Genomic DNA, 23,433 nt, shown 5'->3' with positions numbered 1-23,433 from the left:
AACCTATTCGTGGCGCAAGTGGCCGTGGCGAAATTTTAGCCACGGGAAAAACTGTAACGTGGCTAAAATTAATTATTTTGCCACAGTACTTTCCGTGGCTAAAATATCGTGGCCAAATGAATTTCCCGTGGCTAAAACTGTTTTTGCCACAAGGTATTTTGTGGCTGAATGTATACATTCCCGTGGCTAAACAACACTAGCCACGAAACAATAACGTGGTAGAAAAAAAAATTCCCGTGGCTAATAATTAGTAGCCACAAATATGACCGTGGCAAAATTTATAATTCTCTTAGCTAGCACATTTGTACTCGGTCAATGCTATTGCGGCTAAAAGTATTTCACGTGGCTATTGTTTTAAAAGCTACATGAATATTTTGTAAGAAAACTTATATATTCATGGAAACAAAAAGATCTTATTATCCATTAATCAAAATATAACATTCTTGTCTTTAACAACAACTAATCAAGTACTAAAAAAAGCATGTGTATTGTCAAATACATGTTTCCTAATAACTAGAAAAGTAGTGCTTTCTTCTTCAAATGTAAACATTTTTACTCCATACTTGTCCTTGTAGCAACTAGGGCAGATCAGCTCAAACACCTATGCAAAAAAATTGTAAGAAAATTATGGTTAATTCATAGGAATAATTCACATATTATTACTCATCTCAAAATAAACTAAACTATATATTAAGCTAAAATAAAACCAACTTCGGATACTTACTTTATTCTCAAAATACAGTAGCTTAAATTTGACCTTCTGTATCAAGTCTGCTATATCAAATTACCCCCCCCCCCCTCCTCCTCCCTAGTGCCTCCCCCACAAAACCACAACGATCACCATCCGACTCACACTTTGCACACATCAACACTAGTCCACCAACATACACCAAGAACCTTCACAACCCTCGTCGCCTGACCGCTCTTTTTACTATGAAGTTTTCTCACAAAATTTTACTTAGCAATGCACAATCTCAAGCTAAAAAGCTAGCGCAAGAGAGTAAAATCGAGTCTATACACATGGGTTCTTAAAAATTCACAATGACATTACCTCTAGAGCTCTACATATTGATGAGCTCGGTATAAGTCCTACAGTCACAGAGCACGAATGCACGAATGGTGCAGCCCTCATGGTTGCACTTGCACATGTCTATGAAAGATGGGTCGCTTTTCCAACAAGAGCATGGTAATAAAAGAATTACATATTTTTTCTTCACTAACATGCACATAGACAAGAGACACATTTTTCAAATTGAGGATAACAAAATTTAAATAGGTGTATACCTGGGAAAGAACTTCAAATATGAGATGATGATGCCAGTCAATTGTAACTTAAGTTCTATTATTCCTTCCTTATTTCCTTTCTTCATATTTCACTCCATTTTTCTTGTATTGTGAGCTACATTGTCGGGTAACAATTAGTGAAAAAAAGGAAGAGACGGGTTCAGTTGCTTAATTTCCCGACAGGACTTATCATAGTTATAATAATTCTAGGTGAGCAGATGTGAGAATGACGCCATGAACCTAGAGCAACGCACGGTGACAGTTCTGCTATGAACAAACGAAATAAAATCAATTAAGTAGTTTCGGAGTAAGTTATATATAGCATGGCATCATTTGGCTAATCATTTCAATGACAAAATGAAAAACGAGTCATATTGCAATCCTTAACTAGGTTTCCTTGTACCTTACCACCCTAGTCCCAGATCGAAGAGCTTGCCGAGAGACACTATGTTTTTTCCTGGACAGATGATGCAGTTGGGTGCTTCTCATATTTGGCAGGCTTTATGCTCACTTAAGTGTCATATGGTAGTGGACATTGAGGTAGCAAACAATAATGAACATTGGAGTAAAAAAACAATGATGAAAATATAGAGGGATATTTGTTACCTAATAGCTAGTAGCTACACCTACGCATATGAAACACGGTTATCTCTATTAGCATGTGGATCAATAGTCTATGATCCTGAATTACATACATAACAAGATTTGATATCAACGATTAAATATGACAATGGAACAAATACAATTACACATAATTCCAACAAACACATATCTTCATTTCCAACGAACTATAGTTAATAAACAAAGAAACTGACATTTCCTTAATGTACAAATATTAGGAACAACCAAATTACATAAAATAAATAAATAATGAAAATGAAAAGTAAAGCAGCAAATAATTAAGAATCATAATTGACAATCCCCGATTCCCCACTCCCAATTCTCAATTAGAAATTCGCAATCCCCAATTCACATCTCACGATTCAGCAACAATAATTTACAAATCATAATTTACATGTAATTTTAATTGAATACTTGTGATAAGATTACTTACTCGTGTCTCGTAAATGTGCCGTGTGCAGTCAATGCATAGACCGATGAAAGCAAATAGAGTCGGAGGAGAAAAAACTAAGAGGAGAAGAAGGGTTTGGCTGTACGTTTTACGGAGTAGTTGTTTTGGGTTTGGCAGGTCTTTGGATTTAGTAAAGCACTCCTGAGTGAATCGTGGTTTTTTTTTTAAGCTAGTGAATCGTGGATAGTGGTGGTAATCGGGTCAGTTGGGTCGGGTTATATTGGTTTCGGGTTATATTAGGTTTCGATTGTATCTGGTCAGCCTATCTTTTCGGGTCGAGTCACGTTTGGGTTGGGTCGTTATCTGATCGGGTCACTATAGGTCAAATGATGTGTCGGGTCAGGTCAGGTCGTTATCAGGTCCGGTTACATTATCACATTACTCCAATATTTTATCGTTAAATTTAGTTTTTAACCATTATTTGGTTAAGTTACTTCATTATTAAGTCAAATATATCAGTCTAAACATTAAATCACTATCATTTTGATCAATATTAAGCTTAATAATTGTTGGCTCATCAATATCGGGTCGGGTCAATATTAGGTCGGGTCTGGTTCAGGTCAATGATTATCGGGTCGTGTCGGGTTACGGTTCGTCGTCGAGTCGGGTCGGGTCGATTTCAGGTTGAATTATTATCGGGTTCTGTTGGATAGGGTTTGCTCGGAATCGGATCGGGGTGCTCGGGTTGGGCCAGACTTATCGCTCTAATCGTGGGTATTGAAAAGACTAATGTGGTTTTTGTTTTGTTCTTTTGGGTAAATAATGTTTTACACTTTAATAATTCACACGTGAGACGATGTATTACAATAAATTGACATTTAGATCATATAATTTAAAACTCAATTTTGTGATTCTTAAATGTTCATAATTATATTTTTTCAAATCGGCTAAATGTGGTATTATCCGACCCGAGTGTTTGCACTCTGAGCCTTTTAATTAAATACTCATTTCGTCCTAATTATTTGTTTACTATTTTATTCTTTATGAGAAGTACTTTAATTGAAGACAAATAAATGATTTGGATGGATGGACTAACTTGATAATAATAATTGACTCAAATGACCCTAACTTGATAATGACAATGCCTATTCAACCTGTCCAGAATTATTGTAGACTCGTACTTTCCTGTAACTCGACCTGTTTGCCATGTATATTTTTAATCAATAATTACTTTTATAATATTAAATCTATTTTATTGTTCATAGATGATGTCTTTTGGATTGGTTTAAGGAAATGGGTATTGGACAAAAATGAATGTTACTGAATAACTTTAACTATCCTATTAAAACATGGTGACTTTGTTCAAACGATTTTCTATATGAGACTACGATTCGAGAAAAAAAATGATTGTATCTCAATTTGTTACTAGGATTTTCGTTTGTTAAGTATTTTGTTAAAAATGAGGGTACCACATAAAAAGTAGTTTCCAGGTCAATAATTTAAAATAAATTAAAATAAATAAATGTGCGATTCATTCATATAAATATGCACTCAAAGATTAAGATATTAACTCGACACATCATTTTTGGCGACAAATGTGCAAATTGTGTTAGGTATTATTCGCCACAGTAATTATTAAATGCGTGGCTATGAGCAATAGTTTGCCACGATCTAATTTACTCGTGGCAATAAGCAATAATTAGCCACGATCGTGGCTTAACTCGTGGCAAAAGACAATTATCGTCCACGGTCGTGGCTTAATTCGTGACTAAATTCAATTATTCGCCACGGGCGTACCTTAATTCGTGGCTAAAAGCAAATGTTTGCCACGATCATATTTTTCCCATGGCATACTTTTTCATCCTAATTTATTTTGGAGGAGGGAAACCATTTTTCCCGTGGCAAAGCAAATTTCCGCCACGAATTATGAATTCCCGTGGCATAATTCGTGGCGCAAGTGATGATTTGTTGTAGTGTCATTTTAAGAATACTAAAGAGAAAGTAATATTTTATTGTCAACTGATCCACATTAATCGGTAATGATTGGCTGACTAGAGTTTGACATTACTCTCGTATGACGGTGGTGATCAGTTGATCCCTTAAGGTCATACCTCTAGGGAAACATTCTTAATTGATTAATTAATTAATTGTATGTTGATACAATTTAATTAATTCCTTAAAATTGACAAATGATTTTGTGAGTAAAATTACGTATCTTATTGTAATTCGATTAAATAAGATTCAGTCTAAATAATTTAAATTGTTTTTATTACTTAGGTTTAGTTAATGTTTATGAAACAATTAAACTAAGAATGAATGGTTTACTATAAATACAAGTTGTTGTAATTTTTAATTTTATGACCCATTTTAAGTAATTGTAATTGTGAATTACTAGTTAATTTTTGTATGTGATTTATTTTGTTTATATAATGATTTTTAATAAGTTAAAAATGCATTATTAAAACAACATGTCTAATAACAGCTCCAATATGTCACATTACACAAATTGGATAATTGACAAACTTAAAATGGACCCTCTTAACCTTCAGTGTGCCGTGTAAATGGTAGTGTAGGGAATAAATTGTGTTTTGTTTTTTTAATTAGTGGAAGGCATAATTATGACCTACTAATCATAGGCTTGCATGCCTAGTCTCTTGAGAAGAGAAAATAGAAAAACCATTGGGCACTCTTCCCTCTACCCACCCGGCCACCCCATGCAAAAAGAGGAGAATTTTTCTCTTCTCATTATTATTCATTCTTATAAATTATATTGATAACTTTATTATTCTCTCTAGTTTTTGTAGTTGAATATTTAAGGAGGAAACACTCACAAAATCTCAAATAATATTATATGATTACTAGAAGTAGTAACCAAATAATATATTAAGTCTTTTATAGGATTCTTATACTAATTCTTGTACAAAATTAGTATAGGATTTAAGAGTGATTTCCAAGGTACAATCCTTGAGGAGTAGATTCTACTATTGAATCTAAGGGTTTTGTTGGAGCACTTGGATTTACTTAAGAAGACTAATTTGGTAGGAGACCGATTAGTATAATCCATTTGGCCCTCAATATAAGATTAATCGATTTCTTCTTACTTTGTATCTTTTTGTTATGCATGCATAAGATCTTATTAGTTTATGCCTAAACTAAACCAATATAGTTATTAGAAGTCTCTAATAAGAGACTAATGAATCTTACATATTTGTCGTATCTCCGTTCGTAGACCAAACTACCTATTACCCGTCTCCAAAGAAGCGGAGTTGATAATAAAGCAACATAGGGATCCAATTGTCAAGCCCCCCGCCTCTACCATTGTGACTCCACCCTATCCTTTTGCCTACCAAGAGTTTAAAACAAGTGGCTCCAATGTTGTGGTAGGCAATGACTACTTGACCCAATTAACGCAACAAATGCATAAAAAAGCTCACGATGATCGGATGAATGCTTACCGTGCCCAATATCCACCCCTACTACATCTAGCTAGGCAAGGACTCCTAGATCCTTCATGTCCTTTGCCTAGTTGGGCGGATAAGGAGGTATTCTTCCCTAGTGCTTCTCAAGACGACGAAAAGGATAGTCTGGTGGCTAATGGAAAGGAGGTTGTTGTTGTTGAAGACGGGGAAGGTATTGGTTCATGCCAAGAAGAAGAAGAGCAAGGTTCGAGTTCCATTGATGAAAATGAAAATGGTGAATCCTCCGAGTCAATGGAGGTGGATGATGAAGAAGATAATAAAGAAAATGATGATGAAAGTGATGATGATGATGATGGCGGCGATAAGGCCGGTTATGATGATGTCGCAATGAGCGACAATTGAGGGTTGACAAGGCTTATCGGAGGATACCACAAGTGCGGGGTTGATTACTTGACTTCAACCTATTCCATTGTGAGTTTCCTACACCTCCTTTAGCTTCGTCTCTATATCATGTTTTTAATCTTTATCTTGAGTATTTGTTTTGAGTCCTAGCACCATTTAAAGGACTCCCACCTCGGTTCCATTGAGGTGTCTCATATTTTGTTCCCATTTGTAAAATGAAAAATGACAATTAGAATTCATGCATTGCACTCTTACCTTGTGCATGAACTTTTCCTCTTTTTACACTAGAAATAATGTTTTGATTGGTTTGGGGAAGTTCACAATTAAGGGATGCGAGTTAATTCAAATTAGCTCTCCGAACGACCGAAAGCATGCATCATATATGATAGATTAGATTGCATTCACTTGTTTTATATGTCATGTAGTTTGTATATTAGTTTAGCAATCATGCATATTCATATAGATTGCATTGCATAATTTTCTATCGTATTGGCCATTGAGGACAATGCCCATACTAGTGTGGCGATGGAAAATTCTAACTTAACCTTGCATTCAAAAATGATAAAAATGATAAAAATTGAAAATTCTTAAAAATTCATAAAAATTGAAAATTTTCTCAAAAACCCAAAAACATGTTCATTCCTTTGTAGTATAAAGTTGTATATATATTTGTGTTTGATTATAACTCTTATCACATTAGATCGACTACGTCACATTTGAGGCATGAAGGAAATAGAAGACCGCATGGTATGATCTTTCAAAATGTTCTTCCTCCTTTTATATGTTAATGACAATGTGGCTTTATTTTGGTTGATGCGGTACAATCGAATCTGTTGTTAGGAGTTGCATTTATTATATATGGCATATTAGTTGATAGAAGCATTTGCACTAGGTTGTATATATGTTAGTTGCATCATGGCATGTACTTGCATTTTAGGAAAATTTTGTGAAAACATCTATTTGGGAAGTTTGATAAGTGTATATAAGGACCTTGTAGATACTTTTACTTCTTCAGACTTTGCTCATTAGACTTTTATTACATTTCACAAAGTTTGAACACTTGGACACATGATATGTTCACGAGTTAAACTTTTATTGCATTAGACAAGTGTATAAATACACTTATGATTATAAGACATAGAGTAGTAATATGATATTGACTACTCGTATGTGATAATCACATTTATCGTTTGAGTTATCGTTAACTCATCTTGTACTCTGTTACATGTAAATGGGTTGTTGAGACAATTTTGAATCCCATTAAAGTGAACTGGATTAACATAGTATTCGCCCCTAGTTACGTATATGAGGTGACATCTCGAAGTAACTCGAGTGTGATGCGATTGATGGCGAGTTCAAGTGCCATAGAGTCATAAGAGATGACTAGTCGATCACATAGGCAGACTGTGAGGGACACTCTGTCGGGCTAATGACCGCTTATAGAGTTCTGGAATTTTTATAGCCTGGTCGTGGCGAAAGCTAATATAGTATTCTTATGAGTTGATTCTTTGACTAAAGACTGTTCGCCTAAGATGACACAGTTTCAGAGTGACTTTGATTTATGTTCTACGATCTTCGTAATTGGGGTCATATGGGCATGTTTTGGGTCATGATGAGCTGAGACTATTCGAAGGGAAGAGTGTGATAGGAATTGTCCATCCCCATCAGGGTTATCTTATATCTCAAGGCCACTCGAGGAGTAATGAACTGGAAATGCGTGGCCACGCTCGGAAGGTGTCTACGATAGATAATTCCGGTCAGACAGTTATTCTCCAGATCGAGGAAACCACTCTTGATATGATCAAATACAAGTACGACCTGCAAGACACTTTGCATTGAGTGGGAGATAATAATAGGACAAAAGAATTGGTGATGCACACTTGTCGCGGACAAGTGCGAGATTTTTGGAATATATGTCCTCGACAATAATGCGATCACATGTTTAAATCACATATTAAGAATACTAAAGGGAAATTAATATTTTATTATCAAGTGATCCACATTAATCGGTAATGATTGGCTGGCTAGAGTTTGACATTACTGTCGTATGACGGTGGTGATCAGTTGATCCCTTAAGGTCATACCTCTAGGGAAACATTCTTAATTGATTAATTAATTAATTGTATGCTGATACAATTTAATTAATTCCTTAAAATTGACAAATTTTTCTGTGAGTAAAATTACGTATCTTATTGTAATTCGATTAAATAAGATTCGGTCTAAGTAATTTAAATTGTTTTTATTACTTAGGTTTAGTTAATGTTTATTAAAAAATTAAAATAAGAATGAATGGTTTATTATAAATACAAGTTGTTGTAATTTATAATTTTATGACCCATTTTAAGTAATTGTAATTGTGAATTACTAGTTAATTTTTGTATGTGATTTATTTAGTTTATATAATGATTTTTAATAAGTTCAAAATGCATTATTAAAACAACATGTCTAGTAACATGTCCAATATATCACATTACACAAATTGGATAATTGACAAACTTAAAATGGACCATCTTAACCTTGAGTGTGCCATGTAAATGGTAGTGTAGGGAATAAATTGTGTTTTTTTCTTTTAATTAGTGGAAGGCATAATGATGACCTACTAATCATAGGCTTGCATGCCTAGTCTCTTGAGAAGAGAAAATAGAAAAACCATTGGGCACTCTTCCCTCTACCCACCCGGCCACCCCATGCAAAAAGAGGAGAATTTTTCTCTTCTCATTATTATTCATTCTTATAAATTATATTTATAATTTTTATTATTCTCTCTAGTTTTAGTAGTTGAATTCTTAAGGAGGAAAAACTCACAAAATCTCAAATAATATTATATCATTACTAGAAGTAGTAACCAAATAATATATTAAGTCTTTTATAGGATTCTTATACTAATTCTAGTACATAATTAGTATAGGATTTAAGAGTGATTTCCATGGTACAGTCCTTGAGGAGTGGATTCTACTACTGAATCTAAGGGTTTTGTTGGAGCACTTAGATTTACTTAAGATGACTAATTTGGTAGGAGACCAATTTGTATAATCCATTCGGCCCTCAATGTAAGATTAATCGATTTCTTCTTACTTTGTATGTTTTTGTTATGCATGCATAAGATCTTATTAGTTTATACCTAAACTAAATCAACATAGTTATTAGAAGTCTCTAATAAGAGATAATGAATCTTATAGATTTGTCGTATCTCCGTCCGTAGACCAAACTACCTATTATCCGTCTCCAAAGAAGCGGAGTTGATAATAAAGCAACATAGGGATCCAATTGTCAAGCTCTCCTCCTCTACCATTGTGACTCCACCATATCCTTTTGCCTACCAAGAGTTTAAACCAAGTGGCTCTAATGTTGTGGTAGGCAATGACTACTTGACCCAATTAATGCAACAAATGCATAAAGAAGCTCACGATGACCAGGTGAATGCTTACCATGACCAATATCCACCCTTACTACATCTAGCTAGGCAAGGACTCCTTGATCCATCATGTCCTTTGCCTAGTTGGGCGGATAAGGAGGTATTCTTCCCTAGTGCTTCTCAAGATGCCGAAATGGATACTCGGGTGGCTAATGGAGAGGAGGTTGTTGTTGTTGAAGACGGGGAAGGTATTGGTTCATACCAAGAAGAAGAAGAGCAAGGTTCGAGTTCCAATGATGAAGATCAAAATGGTGAATCCCCCGAGTCAATGGAGGTGGATGATGAAGAAAATAATGAAGAAAATGATGATGATGATGGCGGCGATAAGGCCGGTTATGATGATGTCGCAATGAGCGACAATTGAGGGTTGATAAGGCTTATCTGAGGATACCACAAGTCTGGGTTTGATTACTTGACTTCAACCTATTCCATTGTGAGTTTCCTACACCTCCTTTAGCTTCGTCTCTATATCATGTTTTTAATCTTTATCTTGAGTATTTGTTTTGAGTCCTAGCACCATTTAAGGGACTCCCACCTCGGTTCCATTGAGGTGTCTCATATTTTGTTCCCATTTGTAAAATCCAAAATGACAATTAGAATTCATGCATTGCACTCTTACCTTGTGCATGAAGTTTCCCTCTTTTTACAGTAGAAATAGTGATTTGATTGGTTTGGGGAAGTTCACAGTTAAGGGATGCGAGTTAATTCAAATTAGCTCTCCGAACAACCGAAAGCATGCATCATATATGACAGATTAGATTGCATTCACTTATTTTATATGTCATGTAGTTTGCATACTAGTTTAGCAATCATGCATATTCATATAGATTACATTGCATAATTTCCTATCGTATTGGCCATTAAGGATAATGCCATACTATTGTGGGGATGGTAAATTCTAACTTAACCTTGCATTCAAAAATGATAAAAATGATAAAAATTGAAAATTCTTAAAAATTCATAAAAATTGAAAAATTTCTCAAAAACCCAAAAATATGTTCTTTCCTTTGTAGTATAGAGTTGTATTTATTGAATATATTTGTGTTTGTTTATCACTCTTATCACATTAGATCGACTACGCCATATTCGAAGCATGAAGGAAATAGAAGACCGCATGGTATGATCTTTCCAAATCTCCTTCCTCCTTTTATATGTTAATGACAATGTGGCTTTATTTTGGTTAATGCGGTATAATCCAATGTGTTGTTAGGAGTTGCATTTAGTTTATATGGCATATTAGTTGATAGAAGCATTTGCACTAGATTGTATATATGTTAGTTGCATCCTGGCATGTAGTTGCATTTTAGGATAATTTTGCGAAAACATCTATTTGGGAATCTTGATAAGTGTATATAAGGCCCTTGTAGATACTTTTTCTTCTTGAGACTTTGCTCATTAGAATACCTCCAAAACACCCTAGGATGTGTCATGCTAGTATCCTTTGACCCATGGACTAAGGCCTAGTCAAGAGTACCTTATGATCTGATGACTCCTTGGCTACCGTTTATTCCAAGATGACCCTTGAAACCATGCAGCCATCTTCCACTTCTATCATCATGTTTTGTCAACAAAAAAGGGAATGGGCACAAAAATCTCAAATTGAGGTCAAGTACCAAAATTAAAATCAAGAAGTTTGCACAAATTTGCATCAAAGAAAAGAGGAGTACAAAAATAAGAACTCCTATGCTTCAAATAAAAGCATCCATTATGTAACTCAAAATCTTATTCTCAAAAATCAAGAAAATGTTCAAAAAATGCAAAGATTGAAAAATTTGCCAAGTATCAAAATGCCAAACATCAAGAAATGGCAAGAAATTGTTCTCAAAAATGTCAAATGCCACAAGAAATTGGGGGGAATAACAAAATCAAAAGCAAACTCCCATTATGTAACTCAAAATCTTATTGATCCCTCTATCCATTGATTCAACTTTTGTGCATGGTAGAGAGGGGGCGACCTTTCTTCATGTCTAGGCAAGAAGGGGAATTCCGCGATTCTACAGTGTTTCTAATATCATAGGGAGTCTACTCTTAACAAAAGTATTTAGCAATTGAGGACAAATGTACCCAAGCTTGACACAACTTGGAGGTGATTTGTTGGTATCCCCCTAGGCTCAGTAATTTGAAGAAACCATATCTATAATGGAGTGTGTACCCTTGGATTGCTTCCCCCTTAGATAATTTCCGCCACTTAGATGAAGAAAGTGGCTATTCTTTTGAAGATGCATACATTACTTGCTTTCGTGTGCCTAATGATTGGATGTATCGCCCTTTTGGCAAGCCCCACCTTACCTTACAAGAAGGCATCTTACCTCATGGGTGTCTTGTTCTGAGTTGAAGGGGCGGAGTGAGACCCGCTAAATGTCTTATATCAGCTATGTTAGTAGGTTAGTTTAAATAAAGGTCACAGTTTTAGTCACCTCTTTACTCTGGACGAGCAAAGGTTCGGTTTGGGGATGTTTGATGTGACTCATATTTGAGCACATTTAGTCCCCGAATTAACCTCGTTCCCATGCTTTCTAGCATACATTAGGGTCATCTATTTTATTTTGCTTCCCATTTTGCATATTCTTTGAGGTTTTGTGTCTTTGGTAGAAGAGGATTGCTAGCCTTGTATTTATGGAGCAAAATGGAACTAAATGGATCGCATCTAATGACCATGCATCGAAGAGGAGACCGACACTAGAAGTCTAAGTAAATAAACGAAGAGAAATGTTCAATGATGAAAGATCTGCGCATCCCCAAGACAATCCCCACGGATTGTTAGGGAGCCAAGAACAAGAGAAGAACCCTCTGCCAGAATCCGAGCGCCCTAGAGCTAGTATCCGAGAGTCTCCAAGCCAGCCCGAGCGGATCTTCTTACAGGACCAACCGTGCTTCAGGCAAGGACGCGCGGATTCCCTTGGGAGTTGCAGCATGATCCGCGCATGTCCCTCGGGATTAGCAAATTTGTCAAGCTTCTCTTAGGGTCTTAATCGTCAATCAAGCCCTTAGTAACCCTAATCCTTGTACTTAATTTTAGTATAAATACTCTATTGTACTACCTAGATTATCATCTTAGAACATCTAATCTCATCTTATCATAATCATTCTCTTAATTTAGTCTTAATCAAAGTTGTAATACACATTTCAATATTAATCACATCTTAATCTTTCATTAATCTCTCAATTTTTCTTAGTTTTATTTGGGTAATTAGAAAATTATTTGGGGTATATTGGAGGAATGATAACCTTCCATCAATCATCAAGTTTACTTCTATTATTCTTTGCTTTATTATTTGGATCATCTCAAGTAGGTATAATCTCTTTACCTTTGTTTAATTATTGTTAATCACATCATTTATTCATCATGTTTTGCTTTGTTAGTATGATTGACAACCTTATTAGCATGCTAAACTTGATCATGAGTGAGTATTTCTTTAGATAGGGTTAATGGGGAATTAGGGGAAACAATCATTGGAATTAATCTATACTTAATCTAATATGTTTTCATAATTAATTGCTTGCTTGTTGTGATTTCAACCTATGCACATGTTATGTTTGATGAAATGCTAGACTATGAAACCTTGCATTTTTTACCCATCTCTTGTCCTTTCAATGAGGCTTGTAAGACATAAACAAACTCGAGCCTCATTAGACCATGCATAGAGTTGAATAGGAAGAGACTAAGTCAACTTGTAGGTGTTGTAAAGTCTTCATCGACTCGGCTCCGGGACCCAAATCTTCCTAGGGATTGTAAGATATACACTAACTCAATCCCATCACAACAATAAGTGCTAAATTCTAATTGAGAACATGTTTGTATGATTTATTTCCATGATTCCCTTATGAACTCATGACACCCTAGTGCCTTTAATCAATTGTTTACGAACCCCTTTAATTGCTTTACTTTGTTTTCATTAATTTACATTCATCTTGTTGATTAGTTTAGATTATATCTCATCTCAACCCAATTTGTGACACCTAAAGACATAGCAACTTGCAATTGAAATCATAAATCGATACCCATCCCTTGGGATCCGACCTTTACTTACCTCTTTACTAAGAGTAGTTTGTGAAGTTATGAATATTATTTTGGTTAGGTAGTGACAACGACTAAGCACTAAGCACAAAAAATGCCTCGACAAGTAGCTCTCCGGATATTCGACCATGACGGAGGCTTTTGAAAAGTTGTCGGAGGAGGAGATGACGATCAAAGAGCGGAGTGCCTTCGGAGCCTTAGTAAGGGGCTGGTGCAAGAAAAAGAGGAAGAAGATTCGGGCCAACATGTGCTTTATTTGGGCTTTTTTGGACTGCTTCAATGACACGACCTCGACCTTCCATATGCCATTTGGAGAGATTGGGGTCACTTTGGAAGATTACGGTATGATATCTGGCTTGCATGTGGAGACGAGCCGACGATGTGGCCAGAGACCGCCATGAGGGTGGATTCGACTGAGGCTAAGAACCTAATTGGCTGGAACCTGGCTAGGGCCGCGGCTAGGGTGCTCGGCCTAGTCCCAAGTTCATACATCAAAGATTAATTTGATGGTAAGGTTTCGACGAGGGTTCAGATGACTGAGGGTGGTGTTATGGTACCTCCTTCACCGTGTATGGCTGAGCAGCGAGTTCGGCTATGTTTTTGGTGGTTATTGTCTTCAATTTACTTTGAAGAAAAAAGGGGAGAGGCTGTCGACAAAGCTTTGGCCCTTCCTTGCCAACTTGAGTAGCATGGGTCGTCTGGACTGGGTTACTCCTAGTTTTGCGGTCCTCACTCGGTACATTAGGGCCATGCATGGTTCGTCTTGTAACACCCCAAGTTATTGAGAGTAAGGTTTTCCCACATCGGGGAATTGAGGAGGTTGTGATATGTTTATAAGGGATTCCACCCACCACTTAGTAATAAGGCCTTGTGCTTTTGGGCTTAAGTGAGGACAAGTAATGGGCCCAAAGGTACATATCCCATCTTATTGAGTTGTGTTACGACCGTGGTGGGTCGGGTTATTATAAATGGTATCAGAGCGACCCTGTGACCGTGTTGTGAGCCCGTGGTCGGGAGTACCCGGGTCACACACCTAGCGGGGGAGGATTCTGGGCTTGGCTGCGGTCAAGTTGGAGGCACAACAAGGACGTTGTGTTCTTTAAGTGGGGAGATTGTAACACCCCAAGTTATTGAGAGTAAGGTTGACCCACATCGGGGAATTGAGGAGGTTGTGATATGTTTATAAGGGATTCCACCCACCACTTAGTAACAAGGCCTTATGCTTTTGGGCTTAAGTGAGGACAAGTAATAGGTCCAAAGGTACATATCCCATCTTATTGGGTTGTGTTACGATCTTGGTGGGTCGGGTTGTTATACGTCCCTAGTTGATCGAGAAAGGGACTTCTCTTGTGTTGTTGGTCCAGGACTCATCCTAGAGGTATGAACAGTCCTTTCATTTCATCTTCTTTCCACTTGAAATAATTTGAAACTTCAAAATAGAATTTGATATTTTTTGCGAAATAAAAGATCATTTGAGTCTTGAACTAAAATATCCCGCTTTCAGAACGAGAAATGTTAAAAAACAAAAAAAGATATTCTCCATTCCCCTCATCCCCTTGTATGAACAAAGAGAATGAGATAAGAAAATGAGCAACCGTCATTTCTCTTATATGAATAAGAAAATGACCAAGTAAAAACGAAGGATCGATTTAGTAAATAAATGATTTTTTTTTTTTTTGCAAATGAAGGATCAATTGATCAAATTATGTCATAAAACCTTACTTTTTAGGCTTGGGTATAGCGTACATCCCTGGCTTCACACCCACAAGCGCAGCGGATGTGGCTAGCGAGTACCCTGTAGTTAGGGACTGGATCATTTACAGGCAGAAGAGCCAACGATCTTCTTACGACACCTGCATGAGGGGTGTCAATGACCTGTAGCTTGACAGTGCAATTTTTTCTTCCTTTTTTGTTTAATTCGTTTAATATTTTACTTCTGCTTCGCCTTTGGCTATGACCCTTGTGACTATACTTTAGTGGATACCGGGACCCTGGAAGGCTTACACTAGTGTACCAGCCTTCATGGCTGACATTCTTAGGCCCAGAAGCTCGAGTAGGCTGCTCCTTGCGACGCCTTTGGGGACTGTTTGGTAATTGGGTGAGCGCTTGGCTCGTCAGTGCCTTCGTGACACCTTCACGGTTTCCATCGATCCTCCACGAACGATGTTTAAGGAGCATTCGGTGGCTGAGAGGACGGCTGACCTTGCTAGAGCGAGCGGTGACGCCCTCTTCCTTCCCGACCTGGAGTACTAGGAGTTTGTACAGAGCAGGTTGGCGTATTGGCCGATCGTGGTAAGCATTTCCTACCTATGTGTTTTCTGAAAATAATGAATTTCTTGAAAATGGCGTGAGAAATGTGTTGGAATATGTGTCCTCCGACAATAATGCGATCACAACTGTTGATCATGATGATCATATGTTTAAATCTCATTTTAAGAATACATGTGGGATGTAATATTTTACAGTCAACTGGTCCACACATATCGGTAATGATTGGCTGACTAGAGTTTGACATTACTGTCGTGCGACGGTGGTGATCAGTTGATCCCCTTAGGTCATACCTAAAGGGTGACATTCTTAATTGATTATTTAATTGATCGTATGTCGATACGGGATAATTAAATTGCTTAGAATTGACGGACGATTTTGTGACTATTATTGACGTGTCTTATTGTAATTCGATTAAATAAGATACGGTCTAAGTAATCAAATTGTTTTATTACTTAGATAAAATTATTGTTTACGAAACAATTGAAACTGAATGAATAATTTATTATAAATACAAGACGTTGTGATTTATAATTGATAAACCGTTTTGGTACAAGTGCTTATGAATTACTAAGTCGATTTTGTACATGACGTATTTTTATTAATACGTTGATTTTTAATACCGTTAAAAATACATTACAGGTTAGAGAGAAATTACTCCTTCTTCCTTCCTCTCTTGGCCGAAATCACAAGAGACCAAAACAAATATTTTGGGTCAATTTTTAGTAAGATTAATATTATTCTAGTTCTAATAATATTAGTCTTTTAAGAGGTTACCTTGGCTATTCACTTTTGGGAGGGATTCTTCTTTGGATCCTTTGTTCATCCATATAAGGAAAGCTCAAGAACAAGTGAGAAGGAGAACTCATTTGTACCCAAAAATCCGAAACTCCCATAGTAAGAAAGACGATTTCTTCTTTATTCTTATTCAAGTTTCCATGCATAAGATCTAGTTTTAATTTTATGACTAAATTAAAATGTCACATATATGAATATGTTAAATAATGAGATTAATTATTCTAACAAGTGGTATCAGAGCTTTAGGTTGTTTGCATCCAAATCGGTTTATATTTTTTTCGAGTTATATGATTAACATACAAAACAAATTAATTTGATTTTATGAAGATAAACCTTAACATAAATTTGCATGTTAAAATTTTCTGGTCCTAAGTGATTTTTAGGACACTTTGGTTTGTTTATGGATTTTATTGTTCATTTTATATAATATTAGCATTAAAATGTGATTTTTATGATAAAAATGTCATTTTTGGACGAAAAATAGCTAAACTTCGATTTTTTCAGTGGTTTCGGATATGCTTTCACATATATTATCCATTGATGGCCTGTAAATTTTCATAATAAAATGAGTTGTATTGCTCGAAATATGGATTTTTCAAGTTAAAATCGTATTTAAATGGGTAAATAGGTTAATATGAGTTATATTTCGAATCTGGTCATGAAAATTTAGTATGTTGTCACATGCAATTTTACAAGATGTGTGTAAAATATTTGGCTATAATGAAGTCTTTATGCATGATTTATGAATTTTTGATGAAAAATCACATAAATAGTGACTTTAATTAGTAAAAATGCTAAAACATACTTCATGATTAAGGAAAAACGTCACATGTTGCATTTTATCATATATTTCAGATCTAAAAGTAAAAAGTTGGTAAAAATAATTTTTCTCATATTTTTATGGTCATAATTGTAAAAATCGATAAACCGCAACATTGTTTTTCTCGATAAATTTTCGAAATTTTTAACCTAATTTTTGAACATTATGAGTGTTATGGTATTTGTTTCCAGAATGTTCATGAGTTTAAATTTCAAATTTTGAAATTATTTGAAATTTTTATGATTTAATTTGAAGTTCAAGGCATAATTTTGTATTTTAGGTCCATTTATGAACAATATTAAGAAATCTAGGTTAATTATTGTCAAAATTTTAGTGGAGACTAATTTTGAGTCCTAAGTTGGTTAGGGTAATTAAATTGTACATAAATATGAATTTATGTAATTATTGTGATTTTTAAAATGTTAATTCACGCAAATCTGTAAGAACCGATTCATATACGATATTGGCTCCTTAAAGGCGATTTAGCATAAAATTGGGCTTGTTCATACATATTATAATGCTGCATTTTATTTATGATTGTCATAATTTAATGTTATTTAATTTTTGAATTATGTAATTTTACTTAGTATGGCCTTAGTTTTAATTGATATTACCCGAAATGTATGGGAATATCGATTCTGTTGTAATTTATTGTGATCTCGTATCACCGTTTTGTAATTTAATACATTTATTTTATTTTAATTACAAATGTATAATAAGAAATTATGTAATTTATTATGTAATTTATTTATTCCGGAGTTCCTTGAAGACGGCGCCACTCGAGAAGGCGATCCATCAAAGAATGTTGCCTTGAAATGCGTGCCAAGACCAAAGTTCAAGGGACCAAAGGAGTTGGTTTCCGAATTTGTAATAGTTTATTAGATTTACTATTTTAGGAAGGCCATACTAGGATTTTATTTATGCTTTGCATTTTATTTATATGTTGCATGCATCGCTAAATCGGCATAACTAAAACATGCATTATCATTTTATCGGGTATATCGACCGTGTCAATTACAATTATCGTAGTTCACCGCCTTAGTTCACTTCAAACGTGATAGATAATAAATTGACATGACCTCTCGCTTAAATAAACAATTGAGACTTAGCCTTACCAAAAAGTAAAAACCATGAAAACCTATTTCGTAAGGGAGTGCACTCGGCCTTACCGGGGTACAAACCTTGCTACGTAGGGGAAGTGGGTGATAAATGTCTACCCACCGAATTTATAAAGATAAGGGTTGTATTCGGCTTTACCGATGCCCAAGTTGATGTAAATTTGGATCATGGACACATTTATTCGAAATTGGGGTTGAACTCAACGAAAGTATTCTCGACGGTTGCCGGATGTGTTTCGGGCTAAAGATAAATATTAATGTAAATTTATCGACCAAGAGTTCTAAAAGTAGAATCGATTAAAAAGTTAATCCACCGAGTTATATTGATGAGGGTTGTATTCGGCTTTATCGATGCCTAAGTTAATATGAATTTGGGTCTTGGAATCATTTATCAAGTTGGGTAGAGATCACTAGATAAATGCAATAAAACTTGTTTAAATTAAAAATTTTACGAGTGTTATTATTATTTTAAAACGACAAGTGTTTTATTCCTTTTATTTTGTTTTGTAGACCACTTTTATTTCTCATAACAAATGGCCGCACCAAACACCAACGCCGCACCTCTCACTAATGTTTCATGGCTCCGATCGTTCATGGATCGTTGTAAACTTGAAAAGAATGGGTCGAATTTCTCCGATTGGGATGCCCAACTCAAATTAGCCGCCCAAGGTTACGACAAGCTTCGTTACCTCACCGAGACCTCTCCACCCGAACCTAATGCTAGGTCGAGTGCCGCCACTAAGGAAGCATATGAGGCTTACGACAAAGAGTCCGCCGCTATGAAAAATGTGTTGATTTTTGCTATGGAGGCGGATCTCCAAAGGAGAGCTTTCAAAATGGGCACCGCTTATGAAATCTATTCCAAACTTGTGACAATGTTTTCGAAGCACCAAGGATCGTCCAATATGAGGCGGCCTCGGCATTCTTTGATCTCGATTTTAAGGAGGGCCAAAAGGTTCGCCCTCACGTGCTCAAATTGTTGGAGCTAGTCGAGACATTGAAACTTCAAAAGGTTGAAATCCCCAAAGAGCTCAATGTAGATAGGATTCTACACTCCTTATCCAAAGTCAAAGCGTATGTTCAATTCCGGGTGAATTTTAACATGCAAGACAAGGACGTGTCTCTTGAAGAGTTGCACAAATTACTTGTGCAAGCCGAAAGAGACATGGGGCTAAATGTTAACCCACCTAAGGATGTGCTTAATATAAGCACTAAGAGCAAGGGGAAGTTCAAAAGGAATGGGAAAAAGGGTAAGAGGCAAGCTCCCATGTCCACCAAGGCTAAGACTTTTGAAGCTAGCACTTCCAAGACCAAGAAGGGTCCTCTTGATAAATGTCATTATTGTAATGGTGTTGGACATTGGAAGAGGAATTGTTCCAAGTATCTTGGTGACATCAAAGCTGGAAAGATCACTCCAGTAGGTAAATGACTATCCTTTCTTTTATGTTTCGAATTCAACTATGGTATTTTGATACAAAGTTGTGATAATATATCCCCTTTTTATTGTAAATAGGGCCTCCTCCAAGCAAAGACAAGGGAAAAGAGAAGCAAGCTTGAGAAATCATGAAGGAGCTAGGAGTAGCTACCGATGAAGCTTAGCTTTTATTGTCTTTATTTTAATGTTATGAATTTTTAGAACTATTTTGATTTCCGTGTTCGACATGGAAATGGTTGATCCTTTCTAAACAATGGTTGTATTTTGGATTATGGTGGCTTGGCTTGCAACCCAAGTCACCCCTTTTATCGTATTTATTTGTTCTAATAATTCATCTTTATATGCTTGCACATAGAAACATATGATCATCTACTTAAACCGATCCAATAGACAACTATGATGATGGGATTCATTATATGTCCACAAGCTTAAGGCTTGTGTATGATCAATTATAAAGTGATGTTGAGTTGATGAACTCTCCCAAAGGAATGTCAATTACCGAGTACACTTTTCAAATCTAAAATCTATTAGTCAATCTATGAGATAGTCCTCCTTATAATTTAAAATCATCACTTGTGTCTCATAAGCTATCTTTGAATATCTAGTGTATTTATTCTAAAGATAGAGTGGGAGAAAAATGAAGACACAAAGAATACAAAGAATTATCTGTATATGCTTAAGTAAATGAGATCTACGAAAGAAAGAATGATTTGTATACCAAATTAGATAGTATACATGAATAGATGAGATTTATGGTCTTGAATAGATGAGATCTACATGACAAAAGAGACCAAGTGAAGTAATCAAAAGAATATGTTCTCCAAATAACTAGACGAGGAGACCAAAAGAAAGTTTTGAAAGAAAATGACTAAAGAAAAGTCTTAACAAGAGATTTGGCTAGTTTATGAACAACATATGACCAAAAGTTTCAATAGTAGAATTTACTTAAGAGCCTAAATGAAACAAAGTTGCATCTTCGAATATAAATGAGATTTATGATTAAAAGTTGTAAAGGAAGATATGCCGATATCTACAAAAGCTAAGTTAATTTGTTAACCACGCTAGTGTCACTACTTAACCTCATTATGAAAATGAAATGGTTAAATCTCCTTCCGAAAAAGGGTATTTTGAGAAGGACGTATATTAAATGGGATTTCACATTTAAATAATGACATTGGCACGCATCATTATAAAAAAAAAATTAATGAGTTAGAGATTAAAATCTCTTTCCATAAGTTTAAGATTTAAATCTCTTCAAAATAGGTATTTTGAAAGGATATGTTGGGAACATATATGGTTTTAATCTTAATAACTTGGCAAAGCAAAATGTATTTCAATTCTTGAAATGTTTCGATTGAGTAGTCAATTACGAAACATGTGAAATTGAGTGGGAGTTTGAAATTATCATGTGAAGACATGAAATTTAGTGGGAGCAATCATCTTGTAAAATTTATAACTCATTACTCATTGAGAATGACGAGCTAGTACTATTTTTCACAAAGAAATATTTGAGTTTTCAATTCTGGATGAAAATGGACTATGATGAATCCAATCATATCATGGGATGTTGGATAGGTATTGAGATATACACATCAAATCAACGAGAAACGTAGGTTATTCATATCGATGAAAATGGAATTACCATAAGCAGTCATGGTCATTCATTGAACCTAAGAATGGTTGATCACATAATTAAAAATTACTAATGTTTCCGCCGTTAGAATAATCATGCACATGTCCAATAATGAATCATATGCTTAAGAGCATGATGTGTAATTGGTAAGCCATAGAAGAATCATCATGAATTCTCGAGAAGAACTAATGAGCTATTCTAGTGTTTGAAGGAACACTCTTTTATGTGACAAGAAGTTGCACATATTGAAGTTCGAAAACGTGTAAGGATTTATGAAAATCCTAAGCTATTCAAGCTAAAAAGAGAAATAAGAAATTTGAAAAGATACTTGTTGTAGTAAGAAGTTACCTAAAACTAGTATTTTTAAAATTTGCTAGGACTTCTGAGAAGTACTAGGCTAATCATCTTAACAATTGATGCAATATCCTACAAAACATATACCTGGTACATTATGAGTTGGAAGAACACTTGACTAGTGTGAGTTATGTTGACCACCATAATTCGTTTGTTATGTGATAAACAACAAGAAAGTTCTCTCAAGTAAAGAACATGTACCTAGTTTGGGAAACTAGATATGTACTTGGTAAGATTCATGCTATGTGAGACAAACATGAAAATAAAGAAAAATGCAATTCAAGAGTTTGAACACATGGACACATGGTATGTTAAACTCATGTTGCAAACGACTAGTGTTTACACACTTACGATATACATCACAAGGTTGTAATATGGTATTGACTACCCGAATGTGATGTCGACATTTGTCGTTTGAGTTATTATTAACTCACCTTGTACTTTGTTACATCCAAACGGGTTGTACAGACAATTGAACCCCGTTAAAGTGAACAAGGATTAGCATTGTATTCGCCCATTATTACTTACATGAGGTGACGTCTCGAAGTGGCTAAAGTGTGATGCGATTGATGGCAAGTTCAAGTGCCATGGAGTCATGTGAGATGACTAGTCAATCACATAGGCAGACTGTTAGGAACACTTTGTCGGGCTAATGACCGCTTATAGAGTTCTGGCAAATTTATATAGTCTGGTCGTGGCGAGAGCTACTATAGTATTCTAATGAGTCGATTCTTTTGACTAAAGACTGTTCGCCTAAAGTGGCACAGTTCAGATTAACTTTGATTTATGTTACTACGACCTTCGTAAATGGGGTCAAATGGGCATATTTTGGGTTATGATGGCTGTGCCTAGTCGAAGGGAATAAGTGCGATAGGAATTGTCCACCCCTTGTCAGGGTTATAACAATATCTCAGGGCCACTCGAGGAGTAATGAACTAGAAATGCGGGGCCACGCTCGGAAGGTATCTATAGTAGATAATTCCGGTCAATCATTTATTCTCCAGATCGAGGAAACCACTCTCGATATGATCACTTACAAGTACGACCTGAAAGACACCTTGTATTGAGTGGGAGATAGTAATAGGACAAGAGAATTGGTGACGCACACTTGTCGAGGACAAGTGGGAGATTGTTGGAATATGTGTCCTCCGACAATAATGCGATCCCAACTGTTGATCATGATGATCACATGTTTAAATCTCATTTTAAGAATACATGTGGGATGTAATATTTTACAGTCAACTGGTCCACACATATCGGTAATGATTGGCTGACTAGAGTTTGACATTACTGTCGTGCGACGGTGGTGATCATTTGATCCCCTTAGGTCATACCTAAAGGGTGACACTGTTAATTGATTATTTAATTGATCGTATGTCGATACGGGATAATTAAATTGCTTAAAATTAACGGACGATTTTGTGAGTATTATTGACGTGTCTTATTGTAATTCGATT

General features: G+C 35.6%; 1 long non-coding RNA gene across 3 annotated transcripts; it reads right to left on the bottom strand.

The window, feature by feature from the left end:
• Positions 1–372: 372 nt before the first annotated feature.
• On the bottom strand, positions 373–2,545 carry LOC141602740 (uncharacterized). 3 transcript variants are annotated; one of them, XR_012524652.1, is made up of 3 exons: positions 2,339–2,545; positions 1,285–1,551; positions 373–601 (listed from the first exon to the last, which is right to left on the bottom strand). It is a non-coding gene; the product is annotated as an uncharacterized LOC141602740 (long non-coding RNA). The 3 variants fall into 3 exon arrangements; XR_012524651.1 differs by having other exon boundaries at positions 1,285–1,548; positions 2,339–2,543; XR_012524650.1 differs by having other exon boundaries at positions 1,285–1,399; positions 2,339–2,541.
• Positions 2,546–23,433: the final 20,888 nt, after the last annotated feature.

The sequence above is a fragment of the Silene latifolia genome, chromosome 9 (assembly GCF_048544455.1).
Source record: "Silene latifolia isolate original U9 population chromosome 9, ASM4854445v1, whole genome shotgun sequence".
NCBI classification, from domain to species: Eukaryota; Viridiplantae; Streptophyta; class Magnoliopsida; order Caryophyllales; family Caryophyllaceae; genus Silene; species Silene latifolia.
This window is presented reverse-complemented; position numbering and strand designations above follow the sequence as displayed.